Genomic DNA, 23,927 nt, shown 5'->3' with positions numbered 1-23,927 from the left:
AACTAACAGTCTGGGTAAACAGAAACCAATATATTTAATATAACTCAATCTTTAGAAAGCTTTTTGACAGCTTCATATAGTGAAATTTGTTGTAAACGCTCTCTAAATAGTAGTCAGATGATGATTGTTGATGAATGAGGAATTGGCTAATTGGCAGACGGAAGGTTGGAAATAAAGTTATGTATACTTCTTGATACTTGGTGAGGAATGAAGTCCCACAGGGCTCCACACTAGGACTAAAACTTTTAGGTATTGTTTTTTTTAATTTATTAATAGACAAAGCAGTTACATGTAGAGATAGAAAAAGGATCTACATGCACTGAAAAACTCAGTATTCTAAAACCTGGTCAAGTATGCAGGTGGAGCATCAGCACAAAAGGATGTTGACTTTTATCAAGAGAGATGAAATATATAAATATAAGGTTGCTATGCTACCTCTTTATGAAGTAGCAGCCAGATCTGGAGTAAAGTGTCTAGTTTTGATCACACTAAATATGTGACTATGTTTTGCACAGTACAGCAAGGAGTAACTAAGTTGATACATACAATACATGAGGAGACATTGAGAGCAGAGCTGATTGAAAATTTCCAAATGGAACAGTTTTTCCTCAGAAAATGCTGATTTGGCAAAATCAAAATGCTTCATGAGAACATATTGATTTTATCGAAATTTTCCACAAGAAACAATCAAAATATTTCATTTAGATTTTTTCATCTTGTTTCAGATTGATCATTTCGATTTTCATGTTATATTAATACATAATAGCATATATTAAACCTTTTCAACCTTATCAAAATGAAATATTTTAGAATATTTTGTTTTGCAAATAATTAAGATTAACTTTCTGTTCCAAATCAGGAGAAACCCAAATTTCAAAATATTGACATTTCCTGGGAAATGAAAATTCTGTTGTGTTTTTTATTTTCTCCCGCTCTAATTTTGAAATGATGATGATGATGATGATTAATAAAAGTGACATTGTAGAGGGGCATTTTAGCAACCAGCCAATTGTCCAAGCCACTGCCAATTATTGGAATGGACTATCAATTATTCTGCTTGTTGCATTTAGCCATGTAGTAGGCCTTTGCAGGAACTTTGCATAACTAAGGCAAGGCAGGAGAGGTAGGCAGCTATCACATGACATGAATTTGACTCTACACTCTCTCTGACCTGCTGGGGTAAACATCTGTGAAAAAAACAGGAAGTCTGGATATAGTTTAGGACTGCCATTATGGGGAAATATAGCTGCCAGATGAATAGCTCAAAACTGCTTGCTTAACATTTTTTTAAAATTATTATTTTTTTAATGACATGTTTTTGTAACTCCTGCTTTCGCCTAACAGTTGATTTTGTTTGGTCAACTATGTCGCCAATGTGATGTCTTTGTATGATATCTTTGTATGATATGTCTTTGTAACTTTTTGGGTATAAGAGGGGAATTTTGGGTTTGGGACAAGTGGATTGCTTTGTGGACCTCCAGCCACAGACGGAAGGCCGGCCACTGGAAATCTGCTGTCTGAATCACCCTAAGACCACTCCAGACTTGTAGGGTAACTACTAGTTTGGGGTGCTCTATAACACATTTTGTTTGTATGTGCTTGGGACTAAATAAAGCAGAGACTTTGAGTAAAGGCATTCTGGTGAGAGTGCTGGAGACTAATAAAGTGCTGACTTTCAGTGAAAGTACTTGCTTTTGATTTATTTGTGTCAGCACAATGTCTCCCTTGGTTTGTCCTGATACCACCTCACAAAGAATAAAGTTACTGAGAGCTTTGGGTTTGGGGAACCCCAGTTAACAACATGAGTGAAACAATTCAAGATAGTTAAGGGCTATTACAAAATGTAACATAGTTCCTATCAGAGGTTGCTGGACAGACCAGAATTAAAAGTCATTACATTTAAACTGAAAAAAATAAGCAAAGAATTTCAGGAGGAATCACAGAATGACCAACAGGCAAAATACACTTTAAAAAGAAGGTGAGTAAACTTATACAAGTTTCTTTAAATACTGAAGGACTATGAATTTAATAAAATAAATAAAATACAAGCCTTAAATTCCAGTACTCCCATATATTCTGCATTACTTATACATTAACAATTCCCATTAATTATAATATGAATGTTGTGAGGAAGGGCTGTTGGATCAGGCCCTAACTAAAAAAGTAACAGGAATGGCAGAGTCAGTCATTGTCCGGCCATGCCATAAAGAAGACAGGAGGTAATGGATGTGGTTTAATTAGGCCACAACGTTATTCACTTAAAATATCTGGGAGAACCCAACAACCAGTTGTACAGTGTAGGCATCATCCTTTCCTTAATCATTTCCAAATAATCCCCAGCTAGGTCCCAGCCGTTCTGCTGCTGGGACCCCATGAGGTGAAAGGGGTGCATCACCGTAAATGTTCTCTCTTCTCAACACCCTTTGTAAGGGACCCCTTTAAAGAGCATTTCCCCTTTTTCTTCCAGCTAGCCAGACAAAGACCCTTTCATGTGAAGATAATGGTGGCCACAACCTAATGTGTGCTGTTAGATTTTAATTCTTTTCCATTTTGCAGGTTCTGCATTTCAGCTCTGCCACAGCACAAACATCAAAGGGAACAAAATGTAACTTGGAAAACTGTAGAGAAAGGCTATTGTAAAGCATTAGATACCACACTCCAAAAGATAATGAATTCAGCTAAAAACTTTCATAGTGATTTTTTAAAAGTATTTTTGTTCAACGAGCAAAGATACCTTGTCCTATGAAGTTAAATCAAATATAGATTTCACCTGAAGGGTGTGAATCTGGAAATTTATGATTAAAACACAGAAGTTGAAATATCTTTATAATAACGGGCTCTATTCTGTTTTAAATTTAAAATTATTCATATAGATGCTGTTCCTCTTCTATGAATCAGCACAGATGGACTACTTAGTATGCTGGCCAAGAATGTCAAATATATCTATAACATACAGCAGCTTTTGTGAAGAGCTAGTCTAGAGCTGGGGTTGAATTACTAATATAGACATGGCTATTACTTTAAGACCATATATTGAACAGATCCTGTCATTGACATGTGCCCTGCAACATGAGCAGCAATCTGGAACAAAAAAAAATGCTTCTCTAATTTGAATGTGCTTTATATAATTAATATGTCAAGGCCAGATTGTATCTTTTTTCTGCTTTTCATGGGAGGATAAAGGAAGGGAGAGTGCAAGGAGCCTCACCTCACTTGTACTCAGAGTAACAGCCGTGTTAGTCTGTATTCGCAAAAAGAAAAGGAGTACTTGTGGCACAAGTACTCCTTTTCTTCTCACTTGTACTCCTGATCAAAGGCCCTGATCCTGCAAGCAGTTCTGCATTGGCTGATCCTATTGACTTCTGTGAGGCTCCACAGGGACCCACCTGCATCTAACAGCATGTAGGATTAGTACCTTAATTAGGAGAGAGACAGAGAGAGAGAGAGGGGAAAGGATGGAAGGTGGATCCACATGAGAATATAAGAAATTGGTGAACTAGTTGAGGAGCAAGTGAGCTGAGCTACAGGGACGGGAGATCCCCTTTGGAATGACACTTCATGAGAGACGTAATTCTGTGATGGATGCAGGTGCCTTGATGCCAGCTCTGATATCTCTAGGCTCTGTTGTCCTTAATGATTATATTTTAAAATGTTAAAAAAAATCTATTTTAGTGTATTTTTCATTTACTGCAAGAGAAGAGAGAACACACTTCTATATGTAGAAACTCAGAACCAGCCTGGGGACGGGGGTGGAGTGGGAAGAGAAAGTATGACTAGAACTCCATCACCACCATAAATAGAAGTAGGATTTACTCTAGCAAAAAAACCAAAAAACAAAAAACAAATGCCTCCATTACTCTTCGTCTTCCCCCAAGTCTCTGTACTGGGTCCAAGGAATGACTCCAGCAACTACCTTTGTTTCTTCCCATCACTTTGACAACAAGGAGCCTGAAACGGAAATGATTCTTGCCAGTTTCACCACTGCCCACAGGATTCTCAGTTACAGCAGTGAAACTGATGGCAGCCTTGATCATTCTGCTGCTGCTTAGGAGCAAGAGCTGAGCACTGGAGTGGTTGGTGTGCTGACTCAGTAAACAGCACTGTACTGATTCACACTTGGCTCATGTTTCTAAAGATCACCTCTGCAATCAGAAATTCAGCAGAAACTTAAATTATGTAGAAAGTGATCACATTTCAGAAAATGCCCTCTCACTCCTGAAAAATAGGCATCTGTTTTGTTTTGTTTCATTATCATCCAAGCACTGAATTACATAATATTCTGTGGTAACTGGAGATATGATACCATCCCGTAAATACAGTCTGACGTATGATACAAGACACGAAGGACTACAACACAGATCACAGTTAAGCCAAAAGGACATGCACTAAATGAGACAGACAAAACAGGGATGGCTGGAGCCTCTTCAGATCTTTGGCTGTGTCAGACCTAAGCATCCTATTTCAGTGACTCATGGTTCTGTGGCTGGGAGTTGTTCTCTCCCTTCCCCATAGATTAGGGCAAGACAGTGGAGCTTCAATGATATTTCCTTCTTTGACAGATATTTTCTCTCTGGATAACGGCTAGACATATAGTGCATTTTTAGATAAGTCTCCAGGCTGAACAAAGAAGCTGCTCCATTGGCCAAGTAGTGGAAGTGGAGAAAAGGGAAGTTCTGTAGCTGGCACTGGGAATGAATAGTACTTGGGTGGAGGAAGATGTGATGTTTTGGGGATCACATCAGACGTAGAGACATCTAAAGGCTCTCTTTGCTCCCAGACATATCCCCCTGCTAAATTTCAAAGTTCTGCTCCAAACCTCTGAGGTGCTAGACGCAAGAGATGGTCAAAGAAATGAGAAAGTTTTAATGTTATTTTCTCTCAAACATTTTTCTCAAAAATGACTGCTTGTTTTTGTTTTTTCACTAAAATGTAAAAAATCAACCTGAGGCAAAGACCAAACATGGAACATTTCAGCCCAACACGGGTTAGGGTTTGGCAATGTTATAGACAATTGATCACATGGTTAAAATGGGAAGTGTGAGGTGGTCTTAATAATAGTTGTTACTAGCATCCAAAAGGAGAAGTGTAGTTCAGTGCTTTCTCACTGAAAACAAAGTAAGGAAACAGTTCAGATGGCAACCTCCGACTACATGTTTTCAAATTTGTAGCAACAGAACAAGCTTGTTAATCATAATGTTGCAACATTTGCATTCTAAAATTATAATGTTCCATTAGGAAGCCACCATACAATGCACCAAAACCTTATTATGTCATCATATTGATAAAACCTCATCTCCTGACAATGCAGTGTGATACTATAACATTCTGCAGGCTCCAAGCTTGTTTACTTCCTCCAAAATAGACTTTCAGCATGCTATGACCTAACAATAATATTCCTAGGTTAATACTATCAGTGAAAATAAGACTTAGCTATTATACAACAAAATTTCTCCAAAGAACTATGCAAACAATTATCGAAGGCCATTGTGGCAATTTAATGTTATTTTCTTGAATTCAATCAGTTTAGTAATCTTCCTAATTTGATTTTAATAGAATATTTTGATTTAATATTCCCTAATCATATTTCTCAGCATCGTTCTGAGAAGTATTAGCTATATTTGTGCCACAAAAGGGGGACAGGGGGACATATCCCAAACTACAGTGTAATCTAGAGACTGAGTGAAGCATATATATAATGAAAATTTATACGGGAATAATTGTGCAACTAACACATTTATTGTCTCCTTAGAATGGCAACCACTTCTTTTCTAATGAATTTTACAAAGGAATTCTATTTATAGTGCATTGAACTACTTCCCATACTAAAAGCAGTGTGCTATTCCCTAAAGACTACCACAACACAGATTGCCAACTGCATTATGTCCTAAAGTAGACCTTAGGATGTCCTATGGTGTTATCTGCCATGTTTTAAATAATTTCAATCTACATCAAAACTCCACTATTTCCCCTACTTCTTATCCCTCAACTTTTAAAAAAATAATATTATTGCGATTATTGCTCAAAAGTGCAGGTGAAACAGCAGCCAAATAATCTTTGTTCTGTCAGACAAACATGCTGTCAAATAAATCCTGCATGACCACATAATTTAAGATGGAGAATGAGTTTCTTAATTAGCTGAGCTTTCAAGCTAAATCCTGCTCATTTTACACGAGTAACTTCACTGACATTAAAGGAACTACTTGTAAGTACTACTTGTGAACAGGATTTTCCTCCACAGGACCCAGGGCTACCACATATGTTTACAATATAATATTTCAAGGAAGCCTCAGCTGAGCATTATTTTCATTGATTAAAATATTGGACTAGTATAAAAACATATGATTGAATTGGATCCTAATTATCTGCAGCCATATTTTATTACTAAATGTAAAACACACCCATCTTTGCCAGATATACTTCTACACATATACATATTTCAAGTGTTATTTCATCATTTGTCTGCCATTTTTACTAGCTTCTTCAGTTTGGGTATGTCTTCACTACCTGCCGAATTGGCAGGCAGTGATCGATCCAGCGGGGATCGATTTATCGCGTCTAGACTAGATAAATCGACCCCCGAACACTTTCCCGTCGAGTTCTGTACTCCAGCGCCACAAGAGTTCAGGCAGAGTCAATGGGGGAGCAGCAGCAGTCAACTCACCGTGGTGAAGACACCATGGTAAGTCGATCTAAGTACATCGATTTCAGCTACGTTATTCACGTAGTTGAAGTTGCATAACTTAGATTGATCCCCCTCCCTAGTGTAGACCAGGGCTTTGAGAAGTCTTAAAGGTGGGTATAACTTAGTGTCCTCCAAAATGGGCTAGGTATTTGAAAATCACAATCCATTATCAATGTAGATTTTGAATATACACATTTGTTCACTGAGATCAAGTCAGAAAGTAACACAGTACAAATGCAGTGACATACAGAATAGGACAAAGATAAATCTTAGCCATCTGAAGTTTTTCTAATGTATTTTGGAATCCATACTGCACCTTGAATTGTAAGATAGAGTTGAGGCTTTTCTCTACAAAATAAATAAATATTATCTGGATTTCTGTCTTTCCCTAGACAGAAAGACAAGATTCTAAAGGCCGGATTCTGCCACCCTTACTCATACTAAGTAGCACTGTATACGACAAAAAGGTTCATGGACTTCACTGGGACAAATTGTATGAGTAAGCACCCACCAATGTGAATTAAGTTCACAGTCTGGTTTTTAATGTGCCAGAGCATATGACTGAATACTACCAAGATTATTATTTTCCTTTATTCCTTCCTTCGTTGTCTCTTCACTTCCTTCTCTTTCCAATACACATTTTTCTCAATCTAATATACTCTAAGTATAGATAGATCATGGCATATCAATAGTACAATATCTTTGAATGTAATGTTATTACTTAGATCATCTTTTTGTTCCATATTTGTGCAGCACCTAGCCTTATCAGTGCACTTTGTGCAGTGGCAATAAAAACAACCACCACCAACAAATATCCCTTGCATCATTTTATGTATTTTATGCTAATATTGATATCATGCTTTGTACATGAAGCAATTTATTTTCTCCTGTAAAATCTCAGTACAGGTTAGATCTGAGCTTTTGGGTACAGCCAAACTCCCCAAAATTTGGAGGTATTCATTATTCAGATCCATATATTCTGTCTTGATCATTTCTGTTATAAAAATGATTATAATAACTTACTTTTTGCTTCTTTGTTTAAACTATTAAGGAAACACTGAACAAAATGTTTACTTAAGATATTTAAGTTTTTCCTTTTAACTCTTAATTTATTAAAGCCAGTTGGAGTCTGGTTTATACTTTGTAACATTAGGCTCCCACATTGACAGTGTCACAGATATAACATCACTTTAAAGACAGCTGACTGCCTCAAGCAAAAGGCTCAGCAATGCCAACTGCTGTTCTAAATTATGAGCCAAGTTCTACCCTCAGTTATACCCAGGCAATCCTACTGAAATGAAACAATCACAATGTGTATGAGATGTAGATGTATCATCAACCGAAGCAGCAGTTTACAAAAACAAAAACAAAATAGTCTGAGGCAAAATTCTTCCTTTGAATGTGCATATTACTCTTAGCCCTTTGCTGTATCCTCAGGAACTTTTTTTCACCTTTCACAGTATTCAACTGCTGTTCTTCACTGTCACAGTCATTATCTGTAATACATTTACCATATTCTACATAAGGCCAAATGAAACCATGCAATTCCAATGTTAGGCTTCTGCTTCCCCTATCACTGGATCCCCACTGGTGCTCAGAGGCAGAGCCAGATCCCATATTTTAGGGCATTAATGATACGTGTAAGCAAGTGTGCAAGATTAAGCTAAGAGTATTTTTGCACAGCTACTTGCTAGGGATATATACATTATACATCATGTTAAATTGTCATCCAATTATTGTTCCTTTTGTTTAGATTAGAGTCCTCCATGGTTTGTACATGCGAGTATGGAAAATATGGTTGGGATATTTTTTATTCATACTTTTAATCAAATAACATTTACTAATGATCATTTAAGATGTTTTAGCTTGTCTAACATGCATTTGTTTTTTATTTTTTCACATAGAAGGCAAAAAGGCAAACATAGTATGTTTTTTTTTCCAAGGAAATTCTTATTTTCTAATGTACTTTCATACAGACGTATGCACTGCAGAATAGCCTAGCTTCCCCTTAACCTATCTGATGATTAGCTGGAGAAATATTTGTTCAGCAGTATGTATTCTCCACAGAATTAATTTTTAATTAAGTAAGTACTCTCATGGCCAAAGGCATTGGTTGCTTTTGGGGAATAGCTAACATGGATTACAAGGCACATTATTCTGGAGGAAGAAACATTTTAAAGTTTACCATTTGAAATGCCTTAAAGTCACATACTGGATAGGCATTTAGAAAGTTTGTTTTATATTTGAGATGGATAAGCTAGTTCTGTTCTAATGAAGTAAGAACTAAACTGAACCTTTGGCAAAACCTCAAATGTAACCTGAGCAGCACATGATAGAACCATATCACCTCTTTTGTGAATACATTATCTTGCAAACTAATCAAACATGCTCCTGTATTACTTCCACAATAGACTGTGCCATTCTTTCCCCATGAGCCAGTACTTGTCCAATGTCACAGTGTAGTGTTAGGGGACACTAGACTCCTTGAGAGGCCCATCTTTCAAATGAGATATAAAAGTTACTGATAACTCATGAATGTGTTTGCATGAGCCACTGGGTCTAGCTGAATTCCAGCTTGGATAATCACATGTAACCTTCTTAAATAAGCCTTTCCCTGTGGTATTTATAGCTGTAGTATCCAGTAGCACTAAACTGGTGGTATTTCTGTGCTTCCCAAACAAATAAAGGATACAGTACACACATGAGATACAATTCTACATCTCTTTAATGTATTTTGTTTTTGATGAGTTGTGGGTGTTGTACTTGTGAATAGGCTTAGGATCAAAGAGAGAATTTTGCATTTTGCTCTGAAGTTCATGGTCAACCTGATCTCTTCCATGACTGAGTTCCAGATTTCTGAGCCATTCGTTGAGAAAACTTCACACATAGATTTCATTCTTGATGTTGGCAGCTCCATTTTTCCAATGTATCACAGCTGTAATTGGAGATCATAGTTAACCTTTTACATATTTTCCTAATTCCTTTGAATTTTCCAGTTCTGATTATTCTCAGTGTCAAAATTACAAGAAAAATTTCTTCTCATACAGTAAATCCCACTCAGTCATAATCAGAAGGCAACAAAACTTAATGAGAAATTCTTAAATTGTGTGTTTATCCAAGATGAACTCACTCACAAAGCTTTTGTAAGGGTTATCCCATATCTATATCTATCTATCTATGTTTTTTTCCTTTTGTCCCAAGCATGAGTAACATGTTCTGGTGATACCCAGAGCTGCCAGCCACTTTGTTACCTCTCTGCCTCAGCAAGAGTGAATTTTGCTGGTGATTAGACAGTGTGTCAGCTCCCTGCCACATCAGGCTGTGTTCTTCATTATCAAACTCCTCCAACCTCTCCCAGCACAGACCTCACCTAACAGGTAACAATCAGTGAATTCCAGCCCCAAGCTTCTCAGAGATGTTTCTCTTCAATGCACAGCCCTTATTAAGCTTACTGCTCTGTTAAAGAGCTAGTACCTCATACCCTATTAATGTAACTAGGTAAAAAAACACCTTTCCCTTCAAAACACGGCACTGAATTGATTTATAGTAAAAATAAAAACAAGTTTATTAACAAAATAATCATGGATTAAGTGTTTGTTACCTAGTGAAAAAGATGAACGGCAGAGCTGGTTACAAGCAAATACAAGTGAAAACACTCATCTAAAAGTCTAAGACTTAATCTAGCATGATACAGTCTTAGGTCAAGATGGTTTCTCTCACACACAAGTTTCCTTTTCAGCTTTTTACTGGTCAGTCTGGCCAGAATGTATCACAGAGATCATATCAGTTGATTTCTTTGTCTCCTAGGATGAAAGAAAAAGATGGAGTCTCTCTCTGTTCCTTATATTCCCAAAAGGATATCTTTGTCTTAAAAGTCAGGAAGGCCTCCTGAAGATTCAGTCTCCTTTGAGTCTCTGGGGTATGGGAACCATGTTAATTCTGTCTCTCAAGTTCAGGACCAGGTTAACCCCCACTGGTTTATCTTGGTGGCTTTGTTTATTGATCACAGGTGAATTGAAGTAAACCTACATTCCTTTGTCTAGGAAAAAACTGTTGATCACCTTTACTAGGCTTGTCTGTCTTGTATAAACATATTCTAGTAACATAATCCAGAGAAAGAATGAGGTGTACTTGTGGCACCTTATAGACTAACACATTTATTTGGGCATAAGCTTTTGTGGGCTAAAGTCCACTTCATTAGATGCATGCAGTGGAAAATACAGTAGGAACATATATATATATATATATATATATATATATACACACACATACAGAGAACATGAAAAAATGTGTGTTGCCATAGCAACTTCTTTTTGCTGATACAGACTAACACGGCTACCACTCTGAAAATAATACAGGGAGAATTCATAACTTCATATATAACATTAACACATGCAGTTTACAATGATATTAATAACCAGCATGTTAATAACTTTCATATGATACCCTACAAAACATATTTTGAACAAATATTATTGCAATAGAGTGTAGGGTGTGAATACAGAGATACCTATGGTCACAGCACCTAATAAGAAAATGCGGTCCTTTTGGTATAAGTGCAAAAGCCTATTTTTATTTGTACTACACTGGTAATTTTGAAGGGTTAATTACACATTTTTAAACATAGGTGACTGAAAAACTAGTTAAAAAACAATACTCAAAGAGGAATTATTGATGGTTCGTTGTCAAACTGGGAGGATTTATCTAGTGCAGGGATCAACAACCTTTGGCACGCGGCCTGCCAGGGTAAGTCCCCTGGTAGGCCGGGCTGGTGGGAGCAATCAGTCAAACCTGCGGACACGGCAGATAAACAAACCAGCCCGGCCCACCAGGGGGCTTACCCTGGCGGGCCACATGCCAAAGGTTGCCGATCCCACACCTAGTGGGATCCCATGGGGGGTCTGCCATGGTTCTGATACTTTCAACATTTTCTTTAGTGACTTAGATCAGTGGTTCTCAAACTAGGGCTGCCGCTTGTTCAGGGAAAGCCCCTGGCAGGCCGGGCCAGTTTGTTTAGCTGCCGCGTCCACAGGTTCGCGGCTTCCACTGACTGCGGTTCGCCAGGCCAATGGGGGCTGCAGGAAGGGCGGCCAGCACATCCCTCGGCCCACGCCGCTTCCCGCAGCCCCATTGGCCTGGAGCGGCAGACCGTGGCCAGTGGGAACCTTGATCGGCCGAACCTGTGGACGCAGCAGGTAAACAAACTGGCCCGGCCTGCCAGGGGCTTTCCCTGAACAAGCAGCGGCCCTAGTTTGAGAACCACTGACTTAGATAATGGAATGGAGAATAGTTTATAAAAGTTTTAGATGACACCAAACTGGGAATGATTGCAAGCACTTTGGAGGGCAGTATTAGAATTCAAAATGACCTGGACAAAGTGGACAGTTGGTGTGAAATCAACAAGAGGAAATTCAATAAAGACAAGTGCAAAGTACTATACTTAGGAAAGAAAAATCAAATGCACAAAACAAAAATGGGGAATAACTGGCTATGCAGTATCATTACTGAACAGTATCTGGGAGTCATAGTGGATCACAAATTGAGTATTAGCCAACAAAATGATGCAGATGTAAAAAAAGGCTATTATCATTCTGGTGTGTATTAACAGGAGTCTGTGTGTAAGACATGGGAAAGATATAAACAAACTGCACAGATTTCAGAGGAAAGCAACCAATATGATAAAAAGATTGAAAACCTGACAAACAAGAAAAGGTTAAAAAACTGGGTATGTTCAGTCTTGAGAAAGGGATGGTCTAGGTTTATTGGTCCTGTGTCTTCTCAGAGGCCTGGACTAGGTGACCTCTGGAGGTCCCTTCAAGCTGTACATTTCTATGACTTCGCAATTTAGTCCTAAATAAATTAAGATAGAGTATCAGGTTATTAGACACATAGGTGTGTGTGACAAAATGATCAATTAGAACTTCTTGTAAGGAATAATTAAATAATGATTCAAGACAGTGTAATATTTAGACACTTTTGCAATAGCTTATACTTTTGTAGTTTAGTTGCGATAACAATGCTGGAACTGAGCCTGACAAGGGAATAGCCTCCTTCAGCTACACAAAGCTGAGGCAAAGGCAGCACATTTATTCTTAAAGCAGGAGACATTGGTCTTGTGACAAAAATTAATATGCTACCTTTCTGCACTGAAACCACGCAGTTACCTGTATTGTTACCCTTGATGTGCATGATAACAAACTGATATGTGTGTATATGTACGTCTGCCTTCAGCTGGACTGAATCAGAACTGTGTAACTGTCAGTCATAGGCTTTATATTGCTTAATACTAAGGTAGATTCTACTTGAGCTCAAGTAATATTGAACTCTGCTTTTGGAGCAGAAGGATCCAAGTTTTATCACTAGGGATTTCTGAATGGCCTGGTGTGCAGCATAATGAGAATTGTGAAGTCTTAGAGGTTACAGAATGGTTACACATATAAAGGTATTATCATTCTCACATCAGAAGTGGTAACTGGGAAAGTCTATTCCTAGGAAGAATGGGAAACCTTTTTGTTCTACAGTTAGTAGTATCTGCAGGTATACATACTAATACATCACCATATATCACAATGGCAGGTGAGCCAGCAAGGCATAGAGATGAATAGCATTAGAGAGAGATACTGCAATCAAATGTTATATTTCTAGGTATAAGCTGTGTGATAAAGCTCTGTCCTTGCCTCCGTGAATCCCGCATTTCCTGGCGGATTTCGCTAGCCTCAGAGGCTCACTGTGACCCTCCACGTAACCCTTCTTTCTCTAGAGACAAGGGTCACAGTCTATTGAGCCATTTTCATCATAAGCCAGCAAGGGAGGTGAGGAGAAGTTATCCTTCCTTGCACAGTCTCTGTTGTCTCCCAGTCTCCAGGGGGCAAAGTGGTGGTGGGGGAGCCCAGGCCCACCCTCTAGTCTGGGCTCCAGCCCAGGGACCCTAATAATATCAGCTATGGTAGCTGACCTTTTAGAAACAGGACAAGTACAATTCCCTGGGCTACTTCCCCCACAGCAGCCCTCACTTCCTCAAGCTCCACTTCACCCTTACCTCAGGGCCTCCTTCCTTGTGCCTGATATGGTGTGTACTACTCAGCCTCTCCAACAGCGCAACTTCCTCCCACAGCTCCTGACATGCACACCCACCTGACTGGCTGGGAGGCTTTTAACTAGTTTCAGCCAGTCCCTGATTGGCTTCAGTGTCCCAATCAACCTAGCATTCTCCCTGCCTTCTGGAAAGTTCTTAATTGGCCCCAGGTGTCTTAATTGACCTGGAGCAGCTTCCATTTCATGTAACCTGTTTAGCCTGGAGCTAATATATCTATCTCCCACTACTTTTCTATAGCCATCTGGCCTTGCCCCGTCACAGCTGTTATTAGGAGCCATCAGGAAGGAACCAACCCACATGTATGATATTTCACAACTGACAAAGTGCCGTATAGAAGTTTTAATTTTACTTTGAGAATAAGGCAAGGATCAGTGCTGGAGGTAGAATCAGGCCTAGACAGAACAACAGTCTGAAGTTGTGTGGTGGAAAAAAAAACTTTTCTGGCCTAATGCTACTGTTTGTCAAGTTTATTGTGGGAAGAGAGAAGTGTGCCATGTCCCATTGCAGTGAGTTCTCTCTCAGCTGGAAAGCAATGGGTGGTTCTGGGGGGGGGAAAAAACAGTCCCATCTTGCTAGTGATAAATGACAATACCATGATAAATAACAATACTAAAGATGTAATAATTTATAGCATTTTTCATGTTATGTGTTTTTTGTGCCAGCACTGATTATGATCAAACTAAAAATGCAATCCAAAATAGATTTGGGAAGAAAAATGTAATATTTCATCCCATCTTGTCTGATGGCCCTTGATCAACTGAACTAATATTCAGTGCTTCAATTCAGCCTGATCTCTGCCTGACAACTGCAACATGAACTTCCCCAGATCTTTAGGAAGTCTGGAATGAGATCCATCTGTTATCTTGTAATTGGGAAGTTATGTCCTGAATGTAGTGAGGGAAAGTAGATGTCTTAAATATCACTGAAATACTGCAGAAAAGTCAAGTCAGACTTAAAACAGTGACTGCAAATGTAGATTTAAAATGACTCACAGGGAGTGCTATCTGCTGCAAACCTGCACTGTTGATGGAAATTTCATCTGTAAGATACAGAAAGCATGTGGTAAAAAATAGCATTGAAAGATATCATGGGGTTCCCATAGAATTTCAAAGTCTTGCAACAATGATGGGGATCCTACATGTATTAATCTATTGACACAGCCTACAGTGCTCACGGGGGGGGGGGGGGGGGGGGAGGTGTGGAAATAGATTTAGAGGTTATATTGTTCTTCCCAAATCCATTATTGATCACATTATTTTATTATATTCAGGTTCATAACAAACACATTAGAATGTGCTGTAAAATGCAGTAGTTAGTTTTGCCATATACCTTTCTAAAACTGAGGGTCTATGCCTACAAACATAGCTTGTAATCAACTACTTTCAGGATGCCCTCTTCAGCATTGTTTAAACCTTTCCATGTGTACCCCAGCCGTGTACACACAAATTGCATATTGCTGTATTCCATAAATCTATGAAATTCAATGAAATAGATAATTTGGGTACAACGAAAGAAGGAAAAAACAGATTTCTTATAGTAAGTTGTTACTGATAATAAGTAAAGACACAAAGGTACCAAGCTAACACACTATATTGTTACAGCTAGACTTCCCAAAACATATTTTTCAGAATGCTAAACATTGATAAAACCCTCAGATGTTATAGTATAGAAAGAAGCAAAGTCAAAGTGAATAGAAGAAAAAAAGTTTTAAACCCTGGTAATGTATTTATCAGCTCTAGTTATAAATATGTCAACCTAGATTGAGGATGCAATACTCGAGAGGATGACAACATTAGTAAAAGAATGAAAAGAAAAGAAAGCCAACAAGTATCATGGGAGAGGCATGATTTATTTCTGGGCATTGAAAGAAGTTAAATCAAACAAGTTCAAATGTAAATATTTGGAAATTTCCCTGAGTACATAAAGTTTCAATGAATGTGAAAAATGCACAAGTTGTACTAATATCAGTAGAGTGGAGGACAGTCTTGTCAAGGTGCATGGGCGGGCTTTCCCTTCTGAGACCCTTTACCAGTCTCCTGAGTGGACCCCTTTCAAGTGTTGGACCCATGTTTCCACTTCTCTTTGGGGTGGGATACCATAACCTAACCACTCTCTGACTGGATCTCTAGTTACACCTCCCTAGCTGCCAACTGTGCTACCTAGCAGGCTTAACTGGGCTTGGATGCTGCCAGAGTTCTTCAGGGGTCTGTGATCTGTAATAGCATGCAGTGACTAGGGAGCAGTTTCTGCAGAACAAAGTATTATTTATTTTGCCTGAATGGTACACAGGGCTTAGAGGAGTAAATTTAAGTACAACAAAGAGATCTGTGCAAACATTTTCTTACCTATGCTTGGCATTCTTCTCAAGCTCCTTGGCAGACATGATTTAGCCTTGGTGCCCACTGTTATCTTGGGACACCAGGTTACAGGTACTTGGCAACAAACCCTGAATATCAGTCAGAATGTGTGCTGACTCTGTGTTCCGCTCAGCTTCCAGCTGAGCTGACTGTCCCCCGCACCCCACCCTTTGACCAGGGGCATCTTTTTAACCCCTCAGGGTCTTTTGATATCAGTCTAAGCCTTGGGAAGAGAAAGTCATCATAATTTGGATGGAGACAGCCAGGTAGGTTCTTCCCAAAGTTGATGGCCCAGACATTGTTGTTTTAAGTTCTTTGAAGTGGGTACCTGAAAGGCTGTCTTTGTCATTGTTTTTCCCCTCTCTGGGCTCCTTAACAACCCCCTTTAGAGCCTTGGGAAGACACAGCGCCAGGTATCCGGAGAGGTGAGTTTGTCCTGAGGGCCCAGCCAGGCATGGAGGGTGGAGAGTGCCAGACAGGGAAAGTTGGGTCTGTCGGTCACCCCCATCTGTGTGAGAGAGGTGTACGGGAGTGTGTGTGTATCACCTCTCCCTGTATGAACCCTAAAGCCTTGAAGATAAGGCAAATAAAAAGGATCCAACTACACAGTATTTCTTCTTAACAGGGGGCTCAGTCAACTTGATGTTAATTTGAACATTTCTACTGCATAGTTCTGATAGATTGCCATTGAGCTCACATGAATACGACTAATTTTACCAGGTGTACCATATTCAGCATAGGGAAATATGGTTACCCTATGTCTACACAGTGTGTTAGGTCGGTCTAACTACATCACTCAGGGGTGTGGATTTTTCACACCCTAGAGTGACATAGTTATACTGAAATAGATCTGTAGTGTAGACCAGTGGTTCTCAAACTAGGGCCGCTGCTTGTTCAGGGAAAGCCCCTGGAGGGCCGGGCCCGTTTGTTTACCTGCTGCGTTTGCAGGTTAGGCCTATCGCGGCTTCCACTGGCTACGGTTCACTGCTCCAAGCCAATGGGGGCTGCAGGAAGTGCGGCCAGCACATCCCTCAGCCCAGGCCACTTCCCAGGATAGTCTCTATGCAAAAGAATAAATGAACAAAAATCAGATGTCAAGAATTATAACATTCAAAAACCAGTCAGAGAACACTTCAACCTCTCTGGTCACTCAATTACAGACCTAAAAGTCACGATACTCCAACAAAAAAATTTCAAAAAACAGACTCCAACGAGAAACTTCAGAATTAGAATTAATTTGCAAACTGGACACCATTAAATTAGGCTTGAATAAAAACTGGGAGTGAATGGGTCATTACACAAAGTAAAAACTATTTCCCCATGCTAATTTTTCCCCTTCTGTTACTCACACCTTCTTGTCAACTGTTGGAAATGGGCCATCCTGACTATCACTACAAAAGTTTTTTTTTTCTCCTGCTGATAAAAGCCCACCTTAATTGATTAGTCTTGTTATACTTGGTATGGCAACACCCATTTTTTCATGTTCTCTGTGTATATATATCTTCTTACTGTATTTTCCACTGCATACATCCGATGAAGTGGGCTTTAGCCCATGAAAGCTTATGCCCAAATAAATTTGTTAGTCTCTAAGGTGTCTCTAAGGTCACCACTTAAACGTTTATGCAGATACTTTATGGGTCAGGAGATGGGAAATGTTTTTGAAACCCTCAAGATGAAGTGGGATAATAGATATTCCAGTCTGAACACAAGTCAGAAAGCAAGATAAAGGAAATATGTTTAACTGATGAAGAGTTTGATTGCAGTCCCACAGCAATCATTGTCTAGAACTCTTCTGATCTCTAACTAATAAATCACCTAGACATATTGACAGTATTGTAAGAAATTACCAGAGATCAAATTTGGGTGTTAAGAAATATTCAAAGCAACGAGCATGGAAAATTCAAAGAGACTTTCTTCCATGTAGTTGGGCTGACACATGGCAAATGAAATCTAATGTGTATAAATACATAGTAACACATGTTGACAGTGAAAACATAGGCTTTAAGTGTAAGTCAAATGGAACAAAATTTTAAAAAGGACAACCGTGAAACATATCTTACATTAAGAACAATCACTTCAAAAAATGTCCAGAAAGAATTAAAAAGTGGAGAAAGAATTAAAAAGTGAATTAAACAGCAGACTATATGCTGAGAAAAGCTGAATAAATTTCTAAGAATGTTTGGAGTGTTGCATCACAGAAAGCCTGTAATTTTACTTCTGAATGGGGAAGAATATAGGTATCAGAAAAGAAGAGTTATGCAATCATTTGTTAGTGAATGTAATAGTTAAAGTTGCAAAATATTTTCCTTTGCAACCTAGTTTTCATATTCTTCAGCCATTTTCTATTGTAGGTCTTTGTTTTTGCAACCAAACTACTGAAATATTTTATTGTATGTAGTGATGAAGGGTTTTAAATTGATATTTTAACAATATATTAATAAATTAATATATTTCCAGATCATGTAATATGCATTTGAGTATTATTTTATTTTAGTAATGAATGGTTGAGATTTATATTATGTACATAAGGTTATATGGTGAAGCCTGTTCTACATACTTGCAATTTAGGTTCTTCTACAGTGCCCATGAGTGTTCATACTGTAGATAATTTTTGGTTCCTCATACATAAGTGAAACTCTTCTCTACAGGTTATGATGCACGTTTAGAAAGTTTGTTTTGTTTTGTTTTGAGCAGACTTCTGTGCTTACTTCTATTGATTAGTAGTTTGCTCCACAAATATTCCCATTCATCTACTTTGCATTGCTAGGTACAACTCAACATGAGTAAGAGTAGCAGAAGTGAACCCTCTTAATATTTTGCAAAGATGTCATTGAATGTATGTATTTATTTTTTGAGTGTGGGGGGCAGAAATAGGGTCACATTGACCAGTACTCTCTATCTGTTGTGTTGCAGGAATAGTGAGAATCAGGTAGAGTATATCCCTATTCTGGCCCATGCATGGTATTGCTTCTTTCATCTTTGTTTGACATCATATAACCTTTCAGTGAGAGGAGACAATATCTGGTCAAATTATTTGAAACTGCTGCACTGACTTCCATATTGTGTAGTCATTTTCTTCTGTGTTAAGATGGTGTAAAATGCTATCACTGATTTAAGCGTGTGGAGCAGTATCATCTGGTGACATTTTATACCCATGTTCCATTTCCACAAATGTAATTGACTACATAAGGTTCATGAAAGCAGAACTTAAATCAGTATGTTTTCCAAAGGCAAAGATTCCTGAAAATCAAACTGATAAGATCAAAAGATATAAACAGAAGGATATAGCTGTTCTTTTGTTAAAGTTAAACCAAACCAAAGCTTTTCTGTAGCTATCTGAAACTGTGATGCTGTTATCTTAAGATTTATTTTCTTCCGCTATTCTGAAGTACAAGAAAGGCTCTTTGAAATTTAAAATTCTTTCTCTCTCTGTGTCTGTACAGTTGCAGCAACAAATGACCAAGCAAGAAAATCCCAAGGTTAAAATCCAATCTTGATTCATTGCATTGTACCAGAGGGTGTGACAATAACTATGTCACTATTCTGAATCCTTGTGATAGTCACGATGAGGCAGATGAAGGCTTGAGTTTCAGAAACACATTTCAGCTTCTTTGCTTCAGCTCTCAAGGCACTTGCACTGAGAATGTGATGGTAGGCGTAGTCATCTTCTCCTTAGCCCTCCACCCCTTCCACTCCTGCCTCCCCTGAACTGTAACTATCTCTCAAAGTGCAATTTCTCTCTCTCATTCTTTATCAACCACATCAGTGCCCCAACCTGGAACTATTCTGCTGCCAGTTTCCTTGCCACTTATCTGCAACTCACAATCCATCTCCACAATATCACCCTACAGGGTTCCCTCTTGGTATCATATACAGTCCCATCTACTTATTAAGACTGTCCACTTACTGAAATTCTTCAGTGATCCCTGTCTCTACCATTAAAAATGAAAATCCATATTAAAGAAAATAAACCCATAATCTGAGTGAGTTTTGCTTTGAGATTTCAGATTAATTTGAATCCAAAATGTGGGAGGAGAATACGAGCCCATCCCTGTAGAAACCAGAATAAATGTATGCAGGAGCTTTAGGGTATGCCTACACTTTAGAGCAGCGTGGAGAGTACAGACACTGCATGCCCAGCCTGTATTGGTATAAACAGCAGTGTAGACAGTGAGACACAGTGCTTAGATGAGTAAAATGCCCTTCACATCTGAATCCTAGGAGATATAGCCTAAACAGCTCTCTACATGCCTAAGCTGCACCTCTCATGTCTACACAGCTATGTTTAGCAGTGTAGTGTCATGCTGCCCCACAGCCTTTTACTGCACCATTTGGTTACATGCAGCAATGAGTGTGAACGCAGCCCACCTTTCACTGTGGCACATAGATCCACGTATCCTACACTCTAACCCAGTGGCAGACCAGGTCTTAAGTGAAGCCCCTTAAGGCTCAGTCTTTGGGATATCTGGGATGCTGCTCACTTATGAAAGTGAGTAGATTCAAAATATAATAAATCTCATATCTATGTGCCTTATACAGGTGCTAAAGCAATAGCCCTTCCAGATTCTCCACTGCCTTACACCTTGTAATTATTTACACCTGTTCAAAGTAAGTGGTGAGTTTTGCCACTTTGCACAGGTGTAAATAATAACATCAGGTGCAAGGCATCAATGAGTCAAACCTGAAGAATCCATCTTGGAGGTTCTCTGGTGTTCCAGTCTGCATAGTGCACAATCTTGGAGCGGACTTCAAAGCAGCATCAGTTTACTGAACAATTTAACAGCCACACTATAGCACTATCAGAAGTGCACTAAATAATGAAATCATATAAAGAAAAAGTGAGTTACAGTACTCCACTTAAAAATTGGATTTAGAGTCGCCTAAGGGAAGCAATGCCACTAAGTTTTGTACAGTTCCAAATGCAACCTTCTCCATGTGAAATATGTCTAGTAATCAGATTTTAGTCCACTGTTAGAGTTTTGATCCACCTTAAAATATTCTCTTTTCTGTTATAAATGCAGTTGTATGTCTTTCATGCTGCTAGTGACGGCCCTTTCAGAAGCAATTATGAAACCTGTTTCCATCACCTTTAAAGAATTTAAGACTTCTCCATATTTGGGGGAAGTACAGAATTCACGTGTTCATTCATGGCACACCCTTAAAGTATTACATTCAACTGACCTTTACTACTCATTATTCACAGACAGAATATTATATGCTGCAAGACAAGTAATAAACACATTAATAATGTTACAATGCCTAAAGGGAAACTTATTTGTTTTTTAATCAGGCTTGTGAACAGCCACTACAAAGGCACTGCTTTTGACTTTTGAATAGCATTAGACTTAGGCCTGGTCCACTCTAGCAATGTATGTCAGAGGAGTGGATTTTCCACACATTGTAGTGGGAGATTTTTGGATGTAAACTCTTTTTTTTTTTTTTTTACATTTTAAAATAAATTACATGTAATTATCCCCCACAGATTAGAATTAATCCAGAATTGTAATACAACCAAAAATAAAGCTTCACATGACTTAATATCAAAGTTAACACTGGCAAAGAATAGCCATATGTTGAGATCAATTTTTTTTTTTACTAGTTTGTCACTCAGTTCATGGTGAAATTCACTCCCACACAGAGGGCCAGCACATAACCTATCATGCATCACTGAAATCTTCAAGTAAGAGTTAAGTCATGCAAAGGTTTTATGGTGGCCCACTACCAGGACTGAATTGCACCTTTATGCACAAGTGTCCATACTATTTATGATAGTATATAAAATAAATTATTTTTATAAATATTAGTTACTCACTGGTTCTTGTTATTTCTCCCACACACAAACACATTTACTCTTTGGGACAAATTCAGTTACAGTCATACAAGCCTGTTACTTTACTGAGATTGTGCAGATGTACCTTGGTCAAAATTTGGTGCTGTGTGTGGTATACACCATTCAAAACAAAACAAGCTATTTTAACAGATTTGTATGCAATATTAGAATGAATCTTTTCTTTGTTATGGGTGTGCAAATACCACTGGATTAAGTGTCTGTGAACTATTTTGGGGAAGTTGTCTGGCTACAGGAGGTCAGACTACATGGTCACAATGATTCCTTATGGCCTAGGAATTTATGAATAAAGTAACAGATACTTGTCAATTGCAGCCATCCTCATTTTGTGAATTCCTTGTTGCAACTCATCAGAGACAAACTAAGGAGCCATTCACAGAGGGAAACAGTACCTCAAGTACTACATATATTGCTAAGTAGATATAAATGAAAACTTTGTGACAAAATGTTTAATTTATTTTTGCATATCTCAACTCCCGCAAACACACTTCTCAAACACCTACATCAACCATGTAGTTTATGAATAGCAAACTTAGCAGGTTATATACAGGAGAGTAATGATTTATACACAGTGAAGACATTCATGCTTCTTTCTCTTTGCTGCCTTTCTTTAATTATCTATAAAAAATTATCATTAAATAACCTTGTGTATTTTGCAATAATAGATAACTGAGTTTCAGACTAAGCTTTAGCAGCCGGGCAAGGACACCTTCAATTATATTTTAATTCTGGGCTCAGTGTAATTTACAGTAAAATCAGGCATGAGATATTAAATAGTGTCAAGGTTTTGTAAGTGACAGGTGCTGTAAATGTTTCAATTCAACTGACCCCCAATAAAAAGTTGTTTGGCAAGATTTTTTTTTAATTCCCCTCACTTATTGTAGTCATTTGAAATTGGCATCTACATTTCAGTAATACTCTTAATGATTACAAAAACTTTGCCAGCATAATAATTACAAAAGTTCCCTGTCTTTATACATATGAACAGAATGCTGATGCTTCTGAAATGATCTCTGAAATTGCCCTATTTAGCTTAGAATGCAGTTTCACAAATATGAATACATTAATCCCGGCAGAGGAATATCAGTATGACTGTTAAAATTCAGCTTCCATCAAACTCCAAAATCTTTCAGACTTTAGGGCCCTTTCAGACAAAATAATGGCCTGACTCTATGAAGTGTTGAGTACTGCCTGAGCATCCAAACTCCCACTGACTTCAGCTGAAATGAAGTGCACTCAGCACTATCTTTGAAGATTGGATTCTCATGATTTTATTTTTTTTAATTGAGTCTTCTCCATATTTCCCTTGAATCCCTGAAAATTCATTTATTCTCTCCTCCCCCACGAGGTCACCAGCATCTCAACCCTATCACAGTCTTTCATTCTTCTGAATCCAGCAGCAGTCTTCTTTAATTAACAATAGGGTTCTCACTTAGCAAAGCAAGCTGCTCTCTCCTTTCCTTAGCCTCAGAACTTGAATATATAAGGCCTGATTCTTCACTCCATTACACCAGCATAACCATTGATTTTGTTGATCAATCAATTGCATTATTCTGGCATAAAAGTTATGTAATAGACTGGAGAACAGTGAACACAGTATTTCCCATTCCAGAGGATGAGATTGAAGAACCTGCATCAAATCCAGTTTTGAAACATGGCATTTCAGAATTGTCCCACTAAACCACTGAGATGGAACTGATTAATTTACTTTTACTGAAGAACTGGGCAGAGAAATATTCCAGTAGAATGTAAACAACATTATTGCTGTTTGATAGGTATTGATATAATCAATACAAACACATCCAATCTACATCTTTTTTCTAGCACAGAAGCTGCAGATCTTCTTCTTCATCATATGGCTGATGTAAATGTAGAGCAACAACTATAATTTTACATTCAGATGGTTAAGATAGATAACTGTGTCTGGAGTAGAAAAGTGTATTG

Source organism: Chelonia mydas, chromosome 1, assembly GCF_015237465.2.
Source record: "Chelonia mydas isolate rCheMyd1 chromosome 1, rCheMyd1.pri.v2, whole genome shotgun sequence".
Classification (NCBI taxonomy): Eukaryota; Metazoa; Chordata; order Testudines; family Cheloniidae; genus Chelonia; species Chelonia mydas.
The sequence above is the reverse complement of the archived record's forward strand: the minus strand, read 5'-3'. Positions refer to the sequence as shown.